The sequence below is a fragment of the Macaca thibetana genome, chromosome 8, assembly GCF_024542745.1.
Source record: "Macaca thibetana thibetana isolate TM-01 chromosome 8, ASM2454274v1, whole genome shotgun sequence".
Classification (NCBI taxonomy): domain Eukaryota; kingdom Metazoa; phylum Chordata; class Mammalia; order Primates; family Cercopithecidae; genus Macaca; species Macaca thibetana.
The window spans coordinates 67,046,684-67,068,214 of NC_065585.1; positions in this window are offsets into that span (position 1 = coordinate 67,046,684).

Sequence of the window (21,531 nt, forward strand, 5' to 3'; positions counted from 1 at the left end):
ACTTCTTTCTCTTTTTTTACTTCTAAGTATCTAAAAGGTGCCTCTCTGTTGTAAGTCAGCACTCCCCTCTTAGAAACAATGCCATGCAAGACTGGCATATCTGTTTCTATGAACATGCAAGCTTTGCCTTTGTTTCTCCATTAAACTATTTTCTGATAGAATCAGTCTCTGATTTATTTCAAGCACTTCCTCACACGGCAGAATTCTTGCCTTTGCTAAATATGATTTTACCTCTTTTCAGCTATTGGTAGCACGTCACTGCCCTCTTTCATTTTCTTTGCCTGATTTCTCATGTGGATTCCAGCACTGGCTATAATGGATTCAGAATTTCTATTTCCCTACATACATGGTATTGACATTTTTAGTATTCTTGTTCCATTAAGTTATGAGTGGTTTTATATGCTCTCCATGTTGGATTTAATGGCTTTTGCAGAATGTGTAAAAAGATTAATATTTAGAAGGATTTAATTATCCAATGTGTGAACAGTAGAATTTTGATTGAAACCGGATTAATTTTACAGATTACCTAGAAGAGATTGAATATCTTTACAATATTGGAGTTTTGCATCCAGAAACATATTATGGATTTTTCATTTATTCAGTTTTTTTCTACTCTCCTATGAATTTTTGTCTTTTCAAAAGAAAAATATTAAGCCTTATTTAATTTTTTTTGTTAAGGTGTTTTATTATTGTTATTTTTATTACAAATCGTACCCTTTACACTGCTTTAGCACAATTTTTGTAAATATTCTGCAATGTAATTTAATTCTGTGTGTTATTTTTTATTTTTATTTTACTTAAAGTTCTGGGATGCATGTGCAGAATGTGCACGTTTGTTTGTTACATAGGTCTATGTGTACCACGGTGGTTTGCTGCACCTATCAACCTACCATCTAGGTTCGCTCCCCTCACTCGCACCCCCAGCAGTCCCCAGTGTGTGTCATTCCCCTCCCTGTGTCCATGTGTTCTCATTGTTCAACTCCCACGTATGAGTGAGAACATGCAGTGTTTGATTTTCTATTCCCGTGTTAGTTTGCTGAGGGTGATGGCTTCTGGTTTCATCGATGTCCCTGACAAGGACATAATCTCATTCCTTTCTATGACTGCATAGTATTCCATGTTATATATGTACCACATTTTCTTTATCCATTCTATCATTGATGGGCATTTGGGTTGGTTCCATGTCTTTGGTATTGTAAATAGTGCTGCAATAAACATACATGTGCATGTGTCTTTATAGTAGAATGATTTATGTTCCTTTGAGTATATACCCAGTAATGGAATTCCTGGATCAAATGGTATTTCTGCCTCTAGATCCTTGAGAAATCACCACACTGTCTTCCATAATAGTTGAACTAATTTACATTCCCACAAACAGTGTAAAAGTGTTCCTATTTCTCCACAGCCTCGCCAATACCTCGCCAGCATCTCACTGTGGTTTTGATTTTCATTTCTCTAATGATCAGTGATGTGGAGCTTTTTTCATGTTTGTTGGTCACCTAAACATCTTCTTTTGAGAAGTGTCTGTTCATATCCTTTGCCCACTTTTTAATGGGGTTGTTTGTTTTCTTCTTGTAAATTTGTTTAAGTTCTTTGTAGATTTTGGATATTAGAACTTTGACAGATGGATAGATTGCAAAAATTTTCTCGCATTCTCTAGGTTGCCTGTTCACTCTGATGATAGTTTCCTTTGCTGTGCAGAAGCTCTTTAGTTTCATTACATCCCATTTGTCAATTTTGGCTTTTGTTGCAATCACTTTTGATGTTTTTCTCATGCAATCTTTGTCCATGCCTGTGTCCTGAATGGTATTGCCTAGGTTTTCTTCTTGGATTTTTATGGTTTTGGGTTTAACATTTAAGTCTTTAATCTACTTTGGATTAATTTTTGTATAATATGTAAAGAATGGGTCCAGTTTCAGTTTTCTGCATATGGCTAGCCAATTTTCCTAGCACCATTTATTAAATATGGTATTCTTTTCCCATTGCTTGTTTTTATCAGGTTTGTTGAAGATCAGATGGTTGTGCATGTGTGGTGTAAATACTGAGGTCTCTGTTCTGTTCCATTGGTCTATATGTCTGTTTTGGTACCAGTACCATGCTGTTTTGGTTACTGTAGCCTCGTAATATTGTTTGAAGTCAGGTAGCATGAAGCCTCCAGCTCTGTTCTTTTTGCTTAGGATTGTCTTGGTTATATGGACTCTTTGTTTGGTTCCATATCAAATTAAAGTAGTTTTTTTTTTTTTAATTCTGTGAGCAATGTCCATGATATTTTGATGGGAATAACACTGAATCTGTAAATTACTTTGGGCAGTATGGCAATTTTCATGATACTGATTCTTTCCATCCATGAGGATGGAATGTTTTTCCATTTGTTTGTGTCCTCTCTTAATTCCTCAAGCAGTAGTTTGTCATTCTCCTTGAAGAACTCCTTCACATCCCTTGTTAACTGTATTGCTAGGTATTTTATTCTCTTTGTAGCAATTGTGAATGGGAGTTCATTCATGATTTGACTCTCTGCTTATCAATTATTAGTGTATAGAAATGCTTGTGATTTTTGCACATTGATTTTTTATCCTGAGACTTTGCTGAATTTGCTTATCAGCTTCAGGACTTTTGTGACTGAGATGGTGGGGTTTTCTAAATATAGAATTGTGTCGCCAGCAAACAGACAATTTGACTTGCTCTCTTCCTATTTGAATACTCTTTATTTCTTTTTCTTGCATGATTGTCCTGGCCAGAACTTCCAGTACTATTGAATAGGAGTGGTGAGAGGTGGCCTCCTTGTTCTGTGCTGGTTTTCAAAGGGAATGCTTCCAGTTTTGCCCATTTGATAGGATATTGGCTGTGGGTTTGTCATAAATGGCTCTTACTATTTTGAGATATGTTCCATCAATACCTAGTTTATTGAGAGTTTTCAATACAAAGAGATGTTGAATTTTAAGGAAAGCCCCTTTCTGCATCTACTGAGATAATCATGTGGTTTTTGTCATTGGTTCTATTTATGTGATGGATTGAATTTATTGATTTGCCTATGTTGAACCAGCCTTGCATCCCAGGGATGAAGCCAACTTGATTGTGGTAAATAAGCTTCTTTATGTGCTGCTGGATTCAGTTTGCCAGCGTTTTATTGAGGATTTTTGCATCAATGTTCATCAGGGATATTGGCCTGAAATTTTCTTTTTTTGTTGTTTCTCTGCCAGGTTTTGGTATCAGGATGATGCTGGCCTCATAAAATGAGTTAGAGGGGAGTCCTTCTTTCCAATTGTTTGAGTGGTTTCACAAGGAATAGAACCAGCTCCTCCCTGTACTTCTGGTAGTATTTGGCTGTGAAACTGTCTGGTCCTGGGCTTTTTTTTTTTTTTTTTTGGTTGGTAGGCTATTAATTACTGCCTCAATTTCAGAACTTGTTATTGGTCTATTTAGGGATTTAATTTCTTCCTGGTTTAGTCTTAGGAGTGTGTATTTGTCCAGGAATTAACCATATCTTCTTGATTTTCTAGTTTATTTGCATAGAGGGTTTTCATGTCTCTATCTCTTTCAGTTCTGCTCTGATCTTAGTTCTTTCTTGTCTTCTGCTAGCTTTTTGATTTATTACTCTTGCTTTTCTAGTTCTTTTAGTTGTAATGATAGGGTGTCAATTTGAGATCTTTCTAGCTTTCTGATGTGGGCATTTAGTGCTATAAATTTTCCTCTTAACACTCATTTAGCTGTGTCCCAGAGATTCCAGTATGTTGTCTCTTTGTTCTCATTGGTTTCAAAGAACTTCTTGATTTCTACTTTAATTGTATTATTTACCCAGGAGTCATTCAGGAGCAGGTTGTTTAATTTCCATGTAATTGTGTGGTTTTGAGTGAGTTTCTTAACCCTGAATTCTTATTTGATTGCACTGTCTAAGAGACTGTTTGCTATGATTTCATTTCTTTTGCATTTGCTGAGGAGTATTTTACTTCCACTTACGTGGTCGATTTTAGAATAAGTGCCATATGGCACTGAGAAGAATGTATACTCTGTTGATTTGGGGTGGAGAGTTCTGTAGATGTCTATTAGGCACACTTGATCCAGAGCTGAGTTTAAGTCCTGAATATCCTTGTTAATTTTAAGTCTCATTGATCTGTCTAATATTGATAGTGGGATGTTCAAGTCTCCCACTATTGTTGTGTGGGAGTGTAAGTCTCTTTGTAGGTCTCTAATAACTTGTTATATAAATCTGGGTATTTCTATATTGGATTCATACATATTTAGGTTAGTTAACTCTTCTTGTTGAATTGATGTCTTTACCATTATGTAATGCCCTTCTTTGTCTTTCTTGATCTTTGTTGGTTTTAAGTCTGTTTTGTCCAAGACTAGAATTGTAATCCCTGTTTTTTTTTTCTTTTTTTTTTTTTTCTTTCCATTTGCTTGGTAAATTTTCTTCCATCCCCTTATTTTGAGCCTCTGTGGTTTTGCATGTGAGATGGGTCTCCTGATTACATCTCACCAATGAGACTTGACTCTTTATCCAATTTGCCAATCAGTGTCTTTTAATTGGGGCACTTAGCCCATTTACATTTAAGGTTCATGTTGTTATGTGTGAATTTGACCCTGTCATGATGATGCTATCTGGTTATTTTACACACTAGTTGATGCAGTTTCTTCATAGTGTCATTGGTCTTTATATTTTGGTGTGTTTTTGCAGTGACTGGTACTGTTTTTTCCTTTTCATATTTGGTGTTTCCTTCAGCAACTCTTGCAAGGCAGGTCTGGTAGTGGCAAAAATCCATCAGCATTTGCTTGTCTTAAAAAGATTTTCTTTCTCCTTTGCTTATGAAGCTTAGTTTGGCTAAATATGAAAATTTGGGTTGAAAATTCTTTTACTTAAGAATGTTGAATATTGGCCCTTACTCTCTTCTGACTTGTAGGGTTCCTGATGGGGATCTGCTGTTAGTCTGATAGGCTTCCCTTTGTAAGTGACCTAACCTTTATTTCTGGATGCCCTTACCATTTTTTTTTCCTTCATTTCATCCTTAAAAAATCTAATAACTATGTGCCTGGCGGTTGATCTTTTCATGGAGTATTTTAGTGGTGTTCTCTGTATTTCCTGAATTTGAATGTTGGCCTGTCTTGCGAGATTGGGGAAGTTCTCTGGGATAATATCCCGAAGTGTGTTTTCCAACTTGATACCATTCTCCCCATCTCTTTCAGGTATTCCAATCAATTTTAGGTTCGGCCTTTTTACATAGTCTCTTATTTCTTGGAGGTTTTGTTTTTCATTTTCATTCTTTTTTTCTCTAATCTTGTCTGCAATCCTTATTTCAGCAAGATGGTCTTCGAACTCCGATATCCTTTCTTCTACTTGATACATTCAGCTATTGATATTTGTATGTGCTTCACGAAGTTCTCATGCGCTGCTTTTCAGCTCCATCATGTCACTTATGTTCCTCTCTAAACTGGTTATCTAGTTAGCAGCTCCTGTAACCTTTTATAAAGGTTCTTAGCTTCTTTACATTGGGTTAGAACATGCTCCTTTAGCTCAGTGGAGTTTGTTATTGCCCACCTTCTGAAGGCTACTTCTGTCAGTTCGTCCACCTCATCCTCCGTCCAGTTCTGCGTCCTTGCTGGAGGGGTGCTACTATCATTTGGAGGAGAAGAGGCACTTTGGCCTTTTGGGTTTTCGGCATTTTTTCATCGATTTTTTTTCTCATCTTTATGAGTTTGTTTAGTTTTGATCTTTGAGGCTGCTGACCCTTGGATGACTCTTTTTGTTGCTGCTGCTGTTGTTGCTTTCTGTTTGTTTTTCTTTCAACGGGCAGGTCCCTCTTCTGTAAGGCTGCTGTGGTTTGCCGAAGGTTAACTTCATGCCCTATTCATCTGCTTCGCTCCCACGCTTGGAGAGGTCACTTGAGGAGACTGGGGAACAGCAAAGATGGGTGCCTGTTTCTTCCTTTGGGATCTTTGACCTTGAGTGGCACCGAACTGATGCCAGTATGAACATTCCTGTATAGGGTGTCTGACAACCCCTGTTGGAGGGTCTCACCCAGTTGGATAGTATGGGGAGAAGGACCCATTTACCAAAGCACTTTGACTGTCCCTTGATGGAGGGGGTGTGCTTTGCTGGGGGAAACCCACTCATCGGGGCTGCCTGGATTCCTCAGAAGTAGCAGGAGGAAAGAATATCTGCTGGTCCATGGAAACTGTGGCCACTTCTCCCCCTAGGGTCAGGCCCAGGGAGATCAGAGTTCTGTCATGGAGCCTCTGGCTGGAGTTGTTGGAGTTCCTTCAGGGAGGTCCCACCCTGTGAGGAGGGATGGGTCAGGGTCAGGCCTGAAGAGGCACTCTGGCCACAGTCGGCGGCAGCCGGTGTATTGGGCTGTGGGGAATACCTCTTGGGACCAAGCTCTCCAGCCTCCCTGGCTGCCGCAGGGGAAAAGCAGAGCCTGCAGCTATAGAGATGGCTGTCACCCTTCCCCGACCCTGGGAGCTTAGTGTGTTTAGGCAGCTAGCAGTCCCAGTGTTGGCTGCTGCCCCTCCCCCAAGGAGCTCAAAAGGCTTAGGCTTAGACAGCAGGCAGTTGCAGCTGTGGTGCTTGCCATCCCTCCCCCTGGGACTCAGCAGGCTTAAGCAGATTCTAGCTGAGTGGATTCTAGTTGAGAATCTGCACAGTTCCGTGGTTAGGACCCTAGGCCCCAAGGGTGTGGGCTCATGAGTGGGATCTTCCAGTCATGGATTGTACAGTTGTCTGGAGAAAACAGTTTCACAGTCTGGATAGCATGCTCACTTGCTGCCTTTTTTGGCTGGGAGGTGGGAGTTCTCCTGCCCGATGTGGCTCTCAGGTGGGCAGTCACATCACACTGCTCTTCCTTCCTCTCCATGGGTCATGCCAGCTGCCTAGTTAGTTCTGATGACAGAACCAAGATACCTCAGCATGTTGTTATGGTTGTTTTTGATGAGAGTCTCTGATTGCCACTGCTTCTAGTTGGTCATCTTAAGTCCTCACTCTTGCATATTTATTTAATGAAAGAAAAGTGTACTAAAAATGATGGTTTCCAGCTGCATCCATGTCCCTACAAAGGACGCAAACTCATCCTTTTTGATGGCTGCATAGTATTCCATGGTGTATATGTGCCACATTTTCTTAATCCAATCTGTCACTGATGGACATTTGGGTCGATTCCAAGTCTTTGCTATTGTGAATAGTGCTGCAATAAACATACGTGTGCATGTGTCTTTATAGCAGCATAATTTATAATCCTTTGGGTATATACCCAGTAATGGGATGGCTGGGTCATATGGTATATCTAGTTCTAGATCCTTGAGGAATCGCCATACTGTTTTCCATAATGGTTGAACTAGTTTACAATCCCACCAACAGTGTAAAAGTGTTCCTATTTCTCCACATCCTCTCCAGCACCTGTTGTTTCCTGACTTTTTAATGATCGCCATTCTAACTGGTGTGAGATGGTATCTCATTGTGGTTTTGATTTGCATTTCTCTGATGGCCAGTGATGATGAGCATTTTTTCATGTGTCTGTTGGCTGTATGAATGTCTTCTTTTGAGAAATGTCTGTTCATATCCTTTGCCCACTTTTTGATGGGGTTGTTTGTTTTTTTCTTGTAAATTTGTTTGAGTTCTTTGTAGGTTCTGGATATTAGCCCTTTGTCAGATGAGTAGACTGCAAAAATTTTCTCCCATTCTGTAGGTTGCCTGTTCACTCTGATGGTAGTTTCTTTTGCTGTGCAGAAGCTCTTTAGTTTAATGAGATCCCATTTGTCAATTTTGGCTTTTGCTGCCGTTGCTTTTGGTGTTTTAGACATGAAGTCTTTGCCCATGCCTATGTCCTGAATGGTACTACCTAGGTTTTCCTCTAGGATTTTTATGGTATTAGCTCTAACATTAAAGTCTCTAATCCATCTTGAATTAATTTTCGTATAAGGAGTAAGGAAAGGATCCAGTTTCAGCTTTCTACTTAGGGCTAGCCAATTTTCCCAGCACCATTTATTAAATAGGGAATCCTTTCCCCATTTCTTGTTTCTCTCAGGTTTGTCAAAGATCAGATGGCTGTAGATGTGTGGTATTATTTCTGAGGACTCTGTTCTGTTCCATTGGTCTATATCTCTGTTTTGGTACCAGTACCATGCTGTTTTGGTTACTGTAGCCTTGTAGTATAGTTTGAAGTCAGGTAGCGTGATGCCTCCAGCTTTGTTCTTTTGACTTAGGATTGTCTTGGAGATGCGGGCTCTTTTTTGGTTCCATATGAACTTTAAAGCAGTTTTTTCCAATTCTGTGAAGAAACTCATTGGTAGCTTGATGGGGATGGCATTGAATCTATAAATTACCTTGGGCAGTATGGCCATTTTCACGATATTGATTCTTCCTATCCATGAGCATGGTATGTTCTTCCATTTGTTTGTGTCCTCTTTTATTTCACTGAGCAGTGGTTTGTAGTTCTCCTTGAAGAGGTCCTTTACGTCCCTTGGAAGTTGGATTCCTAGGTATTTTATTCTCTTTGAAGCAATTGTGAATGGAAGTTCATTGATGATTTGGCTCTCTGTTTGTCTGTTACTGGTGTATAAGAATGCTTGTGATTTTTGCACATTAATTTTGTATCCTGAGACTTTGCTGAAGTTGCCACCGCATGTTCTCACTCATAGGTGGGAACTGAACAATGAGATCACTTGGACTCAGGAAGGGGAACATCACACACCGGGGCCTATCATGGGGAGGGGGGAGGGGGGAGGGATTGTATTGGGAGTTATACCTGATGTAAATGACGAGTTGATGGGTGCAGCACACCAACATGGCACAAGTATACATATGTAACAAACCTGCACGTTATGCACATGTACCCTACAACTTAAAGTATAATAATAATAAATAAATTAAAAAAAAAAAAAAGAAAAGTGTACTAAATTCTGAGGAGAGCTTTAATATTTTTAGGTTTTTTTTTGTTCTTTCTCCCAAGAAAACATGCAACTAATAAAAATGTATTTTCCTCCTTTCTAATTTTTGTAACTCATGTTTTATCTTCTGATTCCTTTAGATAAACCTTTCAAATTCAAAACAGGAATAAATTATAGTTGGGAGATTAGATTATAATTTATTATAAATTTTAATAAATTTATAATATTAGGGAGATTAAATTATAGTTGGGAGATTTAAAACATCTTTGTTTTAAAACTCATTATAATGGCAATTACCCTCACAACTGTTGTACATGTTTACTAAAGTACATATATGCTTTATAGTGATAGAAAATTATCTTATTTTTGTTTCTATAGTTGCTTCATAAGTGAAGCCTTAATTCAATCAAATAACTTGTTAGCACGTATAAAATATTACTATATAGGTAATCATCTACAATTTTGGGACAGAAGAGAAATGGAAATCTTGTCTGAAGCCAATATCACAGACTAGAAAGAATTCTTAGAGACTCTTATAAATAACTGTATGATAAAAAATTGAAAAAAAACCTAGATAAAACATAAATTCCTTAACAAATGAAACCTACCCAGATTGGACCAGGATAAATAGAAATCCTGAACAGACCCATAATCAAGATTGAATCAGTAATAAAAAACCTTTCAACAAAAGAAAAGCCCAGAACAATATGACTATACTGATGAATTCTACCAAACTTATAAAGAATAATGAACAAAATACTCCACATGTTTCCAAAAATTAAAAAAGAGGGAATATTTTCTAACTGATTCTGTGAAGTCAGCATTACCTTCCTACCCAAACCAGGGAAGGATACAACAGAAAATAAAAACTATAGGCCAATAACCCTGATCAATATAGACAAAAAAATCTTCAACAAAAGACTGTAAACTGAATCCAACAACACATCAAAATGGTAATACACCATGATCAAGTGGGATTTATCTCAGGGATGTAAGAATGTTTTGACAAATGCAAATCAATAAATGTAATACATCACATCAATAAAATAAAGCACAAAAAATATGATCTCAATAGACACAGAGAAAACATTTGATAAAATTCAGCATCACTTTATAATAAAAACTCTCAATAAATTAGAAATAGAAGAAATATGTTCAACTTAATAAAGTTTGTAATGACAGATTAACAGTTACATCATACTTCATGAGGAAAAGCCTTTGCTCTAAGAACTCTGACAAGACACAGATACTCATTTTCACCACTCCTATTCAACATAGTACTGAATTAGTCAGAATAATTAAGCAGGAGAAAGAAAGGCATCCAAATTGGATGAGGGAAGTCAAATTATTCCTCTTTGCATATGACATTATCTTACATATAGTAAAAGTCTACAATCTCTTAAAACTGATGAATAATTTAGTGAAGTTGCAGGAGAGAAAATCAACAGATAAAAACCATAATGTTTATATTTCCCAATAATAAACTAGATGACAAGTAAGTCAACATGGCTATCCTTTTTTCAATAGTTATAAAATATATAATAATATACCTAGTTATAAATCTAACCAAAGTGATAAAATACCGCTACAATGAAAATAATAAAACGCTGATGACAAATATTGAGGAGGATACAAATAAATGAAAAGACATCCCGTGCTCATGGATCAGAAAAATTAATATTGTTAAAATGACCACACTACCCAAGACAACCTACATATTAAATGCAATCCCTATCATAATATAATGACATTCTTCAAATAAGTAAAAAAAAAAAAAAAAAAAAAAAAAAAAAAAAAAAAAAAAAAAAAAAAAAAATCTTAACATTTTTATGAACCCACAGAAGATCCCAAATAGCAAAAGCAATACTGGGTAAGAAAGAACAAAGTTGTAGGCATCACACTGCCTGACTTCAAAATATGCTACAAAGCTATCATACCTAACACAGCATAGTACTGGCATAAAGAAACAGTCACGGCCGGGCGCGGTGGCTCAAGCCTGTAATCCCAGCACTTTGGGAGGCCGAGACGGGCGGATCACGAGTTCAGGAGATCGAGACCATCCTGGCTAACACGGTGAAACCCCGTCTCTACTAAAATACAAAAAAAATTAGCCGGGCGAGGTGGTGGGCGCCTGTACTCCCAGCTACTTGGGAGGCTGAGGCAGGAGAATGGCGTGAACCCGGGAGGCAGGGCTTGCAGTGAGCTGAGATCTGGCCACTGCACTCCAGCCTGGGCAACAGAGCTAGACTCCGTCTCAAAAAAAAAAAAAAAAAAAAAAAAAGAAACAGTCACTTAGACCAATGGAACTGAATAGAAATTTCAGAAATAAATTCACATATTTAAGTCAACTGATTTTTGACAAAGGTGCCAAAAGCATCCATTGGGGAAAGGACAGCCTCTTTAATAAGTGGTGCTAGGTAAATTGAATATCCATATGCCAAATAATAAAACCAGATACCTATCTCTTCCCATGTACGAATTTCAACTCAAAATGGATTACATATCTAAACCTAATACTTCAAGTTATAAACTACTAGAAGAAACAATAGGGGAAATGCTTTGGGACATTGATCTGGGCAAAGGTTTTATAGCTGAGACCTCAAAAGCATAGGCAACAAAAACAAAAATAGACAAATGGGTCTACATTAGACTACAAAGCTCTGCACAGCAAATGAAACAATTGTTAGAGTAAAAAGACACCCTGTAAAATGAAAGAAAATATGTGCAAACTTAGTCACCTGACAAGAGAATATTCACAATATACCCAAGAATATTCAGAAGGAATTCAAGCAACTCAATAGCAAATCATAATATTATTAAAAACAGGCAAAGGATATTAATAGACATATCTTTAAAAAGCCTACAAATGGACAACAGGTATATGAAAAAAATGAAAACCACAATGAGATATCATTGTACCCCAGCTAGAATGACTATTATCAAAAATAAGACATCCTGTATGGAGATATGGAGAAAAAAAAAACTCTTATACACTATTGATGGAAATGTAAATCAGTATAGGTACTATTGAAAACAGCATGGAGGATTCTCAAAACTAAAAATAGAACTACTATCTGATCTAACATTCTCACTACTGGCTATTTATCCAAAGGAAAGGAAATCAGTATGTCAAAAGAATAGCTACAATCTCATGTTTGTCACAACAGTGTTCACTATAGCCTAGATATGGAATTAATGTAAGTGTCCATCGACAGATATGTGCATAAGGAAAATGTGGTGTATATACAAAATGGAATACGATTCAGTCATAAAAAATAAAATTATGTCATTTGCAGGAACATGGACGGAACTAGATGTCATTATGCTAAGTGCAAGAAGCCAGGCAAAGAAAATGATCCTATGTTCTCACTCATATGAGGGAGCTAAAAAAGTTCATCTCTTGGAGGTAGAAAGTAGAATGATGGTTACCAAATTCTGAGAAAGGTGATGGTCATGGGGTGGTGATGAAGTCAGTTTGATTAAAGGGTAAAAACATACAGTTAGATAGAATAAATACATTTTAATTTTTGGTAGTGCAGTAGGGTGACTATACTTAACCATAGTTTATTGCACATTTTTAAAAAGCCAGATAACTAGAAATGTTGCCCATATATATAAGTGATAAATGTATGAGGTGATGAATATCTTAAACACCCTGATTTGATCATTGCTCATTGTATGCAGATATCAAAATATCGCACATACTTCATAGATAGGTACAGTTAGTATGTATTAATTAAGAAACTGTAGGGGGGGGGCCCAGTCTCAGAAAGACCCTCTAGTTTTTGTTAGTTGTTTTCCTTCATGAGCCGTATTAACTTCTCACAATAAAGATACAAGAAAAATTTTGATAGTTCTGTAAACCAAATACTTATCTGAGATAAGTCTCAATAAATTTAGAGATTTATTTTGCCAAGGTTGAGGGTATTGACCCAGGACACAGCCTCAAGAGGTCCTGAGACGATATGCTCAAGGTAATTGGTTTTGTGTGTTTTAGGGCAACATAAGACATCAATCAATATATGTAAGGTTTACACTGGTTCAGTCTGGAAAGGGAGGATGACTCGAAGCAGGAGCTTACACCTTTTAGGTGGATTCAAAGATTTCTGATTGTCAATTGGTTGAAAGAGTTAAGTTATATAAATGTCTGGAATAAGTAGAAATAAATTTCTGGGTTAAGATAAGGGGTTGTGAAGGCCAAGGCTCTTGTTATGTAGATGAAGTCTGATAAGTGGCCATCCTTAGAGGCAATAGGTAGCAAATGTTTCCTTTTCAGACCTTTAAAAGGTGATAGACTCTAAGCTAATCCCTTCAATCAGAAAAAGTTCTGGAAAGGAAAGAGGATTCTCTACAAAATGTAAATTTACCCCATAGGAGAGAGCTTTCCAAGGACATTTCAAAATATGTAAAAGAAATATATTTGTTAGCCTCAAAGCCCAGCACTTTGGGAGACTGAGGTGGGCAGATTGCTTGAGTTCAGGAGTTCACAACTAGCCTGGGCAACTTGTTGAAACCCCATCTCTACAAAAAAATATGACAAAAAAAAAAATTAGTCAGGCATGGTGGTACACACCTGTAGTCCCAGCTACTTGGCGGGGCTGAGGTGGGAGAATTGCCTGAGCCCAGGAGGTCAAGGCTTCAGTGAGCTGTGTTCACACCACTTCACTCCAGCCTGGGTGGAACAGCTCCAGTCTGCAGCTCCCAACGTGAACAATGCAGAAGATGGGTGATTTCTGCATTTCCAACTGAAGTATTGGGTTCATCTCAGTGGGGCTTGCCAGACAAGTAGGTGCAGCCCACAGAGCAGGGTGAGGCATCCCTTCACCGGGGAAGCACAAAGGGTTGGTGAATTCCCTTTCCTAGCAAAGGGAAGCCATGACAGATGGCACCTGGAAAATCAGGACACTCCCACCCTAATACTGCACTTTTCCAATGGCCTTAGCAAATGGCACACCAGGAGATTATATCCCATGCCTGGCTTGGAGGGTTCCATGCCCACGGATCCTCCCTCACAGCAATCTGAGATCAAACTGCAAGGCGGCAGCAAGGCTGCAGGAGGGGTGTCCTCCATTGCTGAGGCTTGAGTAGGTAAACAAAGAGGCTGGGAAGCCCAAACTGGGTGGAGCCCACCACAGCTCAAACCTGCTCTGTAGACTCCACGTCTAGCGGCAAGGCATATCAGAACAAAAGGCAGCAGAAAGTTCAACAGACTTAAACGTCCCTGTCTGACAGCTTTGAGGAGAGTAGTGGTTCTCCTGGGATGAAGTGTGAGATCTGAGAACGGACAGACTGCCTCCTCAAATGGGTCACTAACCCCCAAGTAGCCTAACAGGGAGACACTTCCCAGTAGGGGGGCAACTGACACCTCATAAGGCCAGGTGGCCCTCTGAGATGAATCATCCAGAGGATGGAGTAGGCAGCAACATTTGCTGTTCTGCAGCCTCTGCTGGTGATACCCAGGCAAACAGGGTCTGGAGTGAACCTCCAGCAAACTCCAACAGACCTGTAGCTGAGGGTACTGACTGTTAGAAGGAAACCTAACAAACAGAAAGGACATTCACACCAAAACCCCATCTGTACATCACCATCATCAAAGACCAAAGGTAGATAAAACCACGAAGATAGGAAGAGACCGGAGCAAAAAAAGCTGAAAAATCTAAAAATCAGAGCACCTCTTCTCCAAAGGAATGCAGCTCATCACCAGCAACAGAACAAAGCTGGACAGAGAATGACTTTGATGAGTAGAAAGAAGAATGCTTCAGATGATTGGTGATAAAAAACTTCTCCAAGCTAAAGGAGGATGTTTGAACGCATCACAAAGAAGCTAAAAACCTTGAAAAAAGAGTAGACAAATGGCTAACTAGAATAAAAAGTGTAGAGAAGTCCTTAAATGACCTGATGGAGCTGAAAACCATGGCACAAGAACTACATGACACACGCACAAGCTTCAGTAGCAGATTTGATCAAATGCAAGAAAGGGTATCAGTGATTGAAGATCAAATGAATGAAATGAAGTGAGAAGAGAAGTTTAGAGGAAAAAGAGTAAAAAGAAATGAAAAAAGCCTCCAAGAAATATGGGACTACATGAAAAGACCAAATCTACGTCTGATTGGTGTACCTGAAAGTGACAGGGAGAATGGAACCAAGTTGGAAAACACTCTTCAGGATATCATCCGGGAGAATTTCCCCAATATAGCGAGGCAGGCCAACGTTCAAATTCAGGAAATACAGAGAACGCCACAAAGATACTCCTCAAGAAGAGCAACTCCAAGACACATAATTGTCAGATTCACTAAGTTGAAACAAAGGAAAAAAAAATGCTAAGGGCAGCCAGAGAGAAAGATCAGGTTACCCACAAAGGGAAGGCCATCAGACTAACAGCAGATCACTTGGCAGAAACTCTACAAGCCAGAAGAGAGTGAGGACCTATATTCAACAGCTTTAAAGAAAAGAATTTTCAACCCAGAATTTCATATCCAGCCAAACTAAGCTTCCTAAGTGTTGGAGAAATAAAATACTTTACAGACAAACAGATACTGAGAGATTTTGTCACCACCAGACCTATCTTACAAGAGCTCCTGAAGCAGACACTTAACATGGAAAGGAACAACAAGTAACAGTCACTGCAAAAACATGTCAAATAAGACCATCAGTACTAGGAAGAAACTGCATTAACTAATGAGCAAAATAACCAGCTAATATCATAAAGATAGGATCAAATTCACATATAACAATATTAACCTCAAATGTAAATGGGCTAAATGCTCCAATTAAAAGACACAGACTGGCAAATTGAATAAAGAGTCAAGATCCATCAGTGTGCTGTATTCAGGAGACCCATCTTACATGCAGAGACACACATATGCTCAAAGTAAAGGGATGGAAGAAGATCTATCAAGCAAATGGAAAAAAAAAAAAAAAAGCAGGGTTTGCAATCCTGGTCTCTGATAAAACAGACTTTAAACCAACAAAGATCAAAAGAGACAGAGAAGGCCATTACATTATGGGAAAGGGATCAATTCAATAAGAAGAGCTAACTATCCTAAATATATATGCACCCAATATAGGAACACCCAGATTCATAAAGCAAGTCCTGAGAGACCTAAAAAGAGACTTAGACTCCCACACAATAATAATGGGAGACTTTAACACCCCACTGTCAACATTAGACAGATCGACAAGACAGAAACTTAACAAAGATATCCAGGAATTGAACTCAACTCTGCACCAAGTCAACATAATAGACATCTACAGAACTCAACACCCCTAAACAACATAATATGCATTCTTCTCAGCACCACATCACACTTATTCCAAAACTTACCACATAGTTGGAGGTAAAGCACTCCTCAGCAAATGTAAAAGAACAGAAAATATAACAAACTGTCTCACAGACCACGTGGCAATCAAACTAGAACTCAGGATTAAGAAACTCACTCAAAACTGCTCAACTACATGGAAACTGAACAACCTGCCCCTGAATGACTACTGGGTAAATAAATAAATGAAGGCAGAAATAAAGATGCTCTTTGAAACCAATGAGAACAAAGATATAACATACCAGAATCTCTGGGACACATTTAAAGCAGTGTGTAAAGGGAAATTTATAGCATTAAATGAACACAAGAGAAAGCTGGAGAGACCTATAATTGACACCCTAACACCACAATTAAAAGAACTAGGGAAGCAAGAGAAAACACATTCAAAAGCTAGCAGAAGGGAAGAAATAACTAAGATCAGAGCAGGACTGAAGGAGATAGAGACACAAAAAACCCTTCAAAAAATCAACGAATCCAGGAGCTGTTTTTTTAAAAAGATCAACAAAATTGATAGACTACTAGCAAGACTAATAAAGAAGAAAACAGAGAAGAATGAAATAGACGCAATAAAAAATGATAAAGGGAATATCACCACTGATCCCACAGAAACACAAACTACCATCAGAGAATACTATAAACACCTCTATGCAAATAAACTCGAAAATCTACAAGAAATGGATAAATTCCTGTACACAAAAATCCTCCCAAGACTAAAACCAGGAAGAAATTTAATCCCTGAATAGAACAATAACAGGTTCTGAAATTGAAGCAATAATTAGTAGCCTACCAACCAAAAAAAGTCCAAGACCAGACGGATTCACAGCTGAATTATACCAGAAGTACAAAGAGGAGCTGATTGCATTCCTTCTGAAACTATTCTAATCAATAGAAAAAGAGGTAATCCTCCTAATTCATTTTATAAGGTCAACATCATCCTAATACCAAAGCCTGGCAGAGACACTGCAAAAAAGTAAATTCTAGAGCAATATCCCTGATGGACATCGATGCAAAAGTCCTCAATAAAATACTGGCAAATCGAATCCAGCAGCACATCAAAAAGCTTATCCACCATGATCAAGTTGGCTTCATCGCTGGAATGCAAGGCTGGTTCAACATATGCAAATCAATAAACGTAATCCATCATATAAACAGAACCAAAGATAAAAACCACATGATTATTTCAATAGATGCAGAAAAGGCCTTTGACAAAATTCAACAGCCCTTCATGCTAAAAGCTCTCAATAAACGAGGTATTGATGGAGTGTATCTCAAAATAGTAAGAGCTGTTTATGACAAACCCACAGCCAATATCATACTGAATGGGCAAAACCTGGAAGCATTCCCTCTGAAAACTGGCACAAGACAGGGATGCCCTCTCTCACCACTCCTATTCAACATAGTGTTGGAAGTTCTGGCTAGGGCAATCAGGCAAGAGAAAGAAATCAAGGGTATTCAGTTAGGAAAAGAAGTAGTCAAATTGTCCCTGTTTGCAGATGACATGATTGTATATTTAGAAAACCCCATCATCTCAGCCCAAAATCTCCTTAAGCTGATAAGAAACTTCAGCAAAGTCTCAGTATACAAAATCAATGTACAAAAATCACAAGCATTCCTATACACCAATAACAGACAGCCAAATCATGAGTGAACTCCCATTCACAATTGCTACAAAGAGAATAAAATACCTAGGAATCCAACTTACAAGGGATGTGAAGGACCTCTTCAAGGAGAACTACAAACCACTGCTCAGTGAAATAAAAAGGGACACAAACAAATAGAAGAACATTGCATGCTCATGGATGGGAAAATCAGTATCATGAAAAGAAATTTATAGATTCAATGCCATCCTCATCAAGATACCAATGACTTTCTTCACAGAATTGGAAAAAACAACTTTAAAGTTCATATGGAACCAAAAAAGAGCCCACATTGCCAAGACAATCCTAAGCCAAAAGAACAAAGCTGGAGGCATCACGCTACCTGACTTCAAACTATACTACAAGGCTACAGTAATCAAACAGCATGGAACTGGTACCAAAACAGAGATATAGACCAATGGAACAGAATAGAGCCCTTAGAAATAATACCACACATCTACAACCATCTGATCTTTGCAAACCTGACAAAAACAAGAAATGGGGAAAGAATTCCCTATTTAATAAACGTTGCTGGGAAAACTGACTAGCCATATGTAGAAAGCTGAAACTGGATCCTTTCATTACACATTATACAAAATCAATTCAAGATGGACTAACTACTTAAATGTTAGGCCAAAAACCATAAAAACCCTAGAAGAAAACCTAGGCAATACCATTCAGGCCATAGGCATGGGCATGGACTTCATGAATAAAACACCAAAAGCAATAGCAACAAAAAGCAAAATTGACAAATGGGATCTAATTAAACTAAAGAGCTTCTGCACAGCAAAAGAAACTGCCATCAGAGTGAACAGGCAACCTACAGAATGGGAGAAAAGTTTTACAATCTACCCATCTGATGAAGGGCTAATATCCAGAATCTATAAAGAACTTAAACAAATTTACAAGAAAAAATCAAATAACCCCATCAAAAAGTGGGCGAAGGATATGAACAGTCACTTCTCAAAACAAGACATTTATGCAGCCAACAGACATGTGAAAAAAATGCTCATCATCACTGACCATCAGAGAAATGCAAATTAAAACCACAATGAGATACCATCTCACACCAGTTAGAATGGCGATCATTAAAAAGTCGGGAAACAACAGGTGCTAGAGAGGACGTGGAGAAATAGGAACAGTTTTACACTGTTGGTGGGACTGTAAACTAGTTCAACCTTTGTGGAAGACAGTGTGGTGATTCCTCAAGGATCTAGAACTAGAAATACCATTTGATCCAATCATCCCATTACTGGGCATATATCCAAAGGATTATAAATCATGCTGCTATAAAGACACATGCACACGTATGTTTATTGTGGCACTATTCACAATAGCAAAGACTTGGAACTAACCTAAATTTCCATCAATGACAGACTGGATTAAGAAAATGTGGCACATATACACCATGGAATTCTATGCAACCATAAAAGAGGATGAGTTCTTGTCCTTTATAGGGACATGGATGAAGCTGGAAACCATTATTCTGAGCAAACTATCGCAAGGAGAGAAAACAAAACACCGCATGTTCTCATTCATAGGTGGGAGCTGAACAATAAGAACACATGGACACAGGGTGGGGCCTGCTGGGCGATGGGTGGGGGGAAGGGATAGCATTAGGTGATATACCTAATGTAAATGACGAGTTCATAGGTGCAGCACACCAACATGGCATATGTATACATATGTAACAAACCTGCACATTGTACACATGTACCCTACAACTTAAAGTAAAAACAAAACAAAACAAAACAAAAAAAGAACAAAAAGAAAATGTAATATGATTAGGCATAATGTGAAAGTGACTAGATGAGTCCCCTGCCTAGGATCACGAGAGAACTCCATAATGAAAAAGTGACATTTGAGATGGCATTTAAATGAATAGAAATGTCAGGAATGTGAGTATTTGGGAGACTTTCCAATCGGAAAACAAATAAACAAATAAACACCATAAATTTTAAAAAAAGTTGCAAATATCCTGGAAGACATTCGTATTGTTTGTATTTTTATGAGATACAGGAAATTGTATGTTGGGCAAGGAATATATGTACATATATTTGGTCATGTAAAATTCAGAAGCCAAATATTTTGATACTTGCATTGTAGAAGATTATGAGAAATTTGGGATTGTTTTAATTGCCATCTGTCTTTTTTGAGAGGATGGAATTAATTTACTATTTTATGCTTTAAAAATCTTACTACAATTGCTCTATGTAAAGAGAACTGGAAAACAAGAATGCAGGTAGAGATATTATTTTGGAGACTACAGTTAGAGTGATCATAGATTACAAAAGGATTACAGTCCCAGACAGTATGAGAACTACCAAAAAAAAAAAAAAAAAACAGGGAAGATTTCAGACCTGAGCATATATCAGAAATAATGTGGTCTATGATCCAGTAGTTTCACTTCTGTGCATATACCCAAAAGAATTGAAAGCAGGGTCTTGAAGAGATATTTGTAAAACCAATGTTCACAGCCGTATTACTTACAGTAGCTAAAATGTGGAAGCAGTTCGTGTCTGTTGACAGATGATTGCATAACAAAGTATGAACTATAAATACAATGAAATAGTATTCAATCTAAAAAGGAAGGCAATTCTAACATATGCAACAACAAGGATAAACATTGAGATCATTATGCTAAGTGGTATAAGCCAGTCACAAGAAGACAAATACTATATAATTCCACTTCCACGAAATAGAGTAGTCAATATCATGGAGACAGAAATTAGAATGATGGTTGCCAAAGGCAAAGGTAGAAGAGGAGAGGGGCATGAGAAGTTATTGCTTAATGAAGACAGTTTTCATTTTACAAGATGAAAAGTTACAGAGACGGATAGTGCTGACGGCTGGACAACATTATGGATGTCTTTGATACGGCTGAACTGAACACTTGAAACTGTTAAAATGGTAAATATTATGTTGTATGTATATACCCACGGTAAAAAAGTAATTTACAAATGAGTTCAAGGTGTGAATGGTGTAATAATTTACATAAATAGGGAAGACTTTTAAAAAGGAAAATAATTGTTGTGGGGAAGAGCAGGAGTAATAAAAAACTTTGTTTTGGCTTAGCCTTGTTAATTTTGAGTGATGACTGTCATGCTATCTTGAGGTAGGCGCTCAACAGCTCTTCTTGATTAAATAAATAAATAAATAAATAAATAAAGTTCCTATAAAAATAAGAATAATAATTTTAAAAAGAAATATATATCAGACTAACATACTTTGATTTCCTTTAGAGCCTGTTATCTGTCATGTGATAACACACTAGAGTCATATTGGAATTTTGTATCTTATATCTATAGAGAATCTGTTTTGTCAGTCCTAAGATCTCTGTTTTAATGCTAATGCTGGTCAGTTGTGCCTAAACTTCAAAAGGGTGAGTGTATAATGAGGCATGCCCACATCCTCTTTCTCATCATGGCCTAAACTAATTTTTCAGATTTCTTTGGAATCCCCTTGACCAAGAGTGGAGGTATATTCAATCTTTTGTGGAAGTTTAGAATTTTATTTTTGGTTTATACTTCAAACATTGGGATTAGGAAGTAACCACGTGAAAACACATGCAGGGGATTCTGTTCTTAACAATACCTGGCTTCAAGAGAAACTATTTTCCTAGCATCTATCCAACATGTCTTTTACCAGAGTCTAACTGACCTGAAGGAAGGGAAATACACAGCTGTATTATACTATGT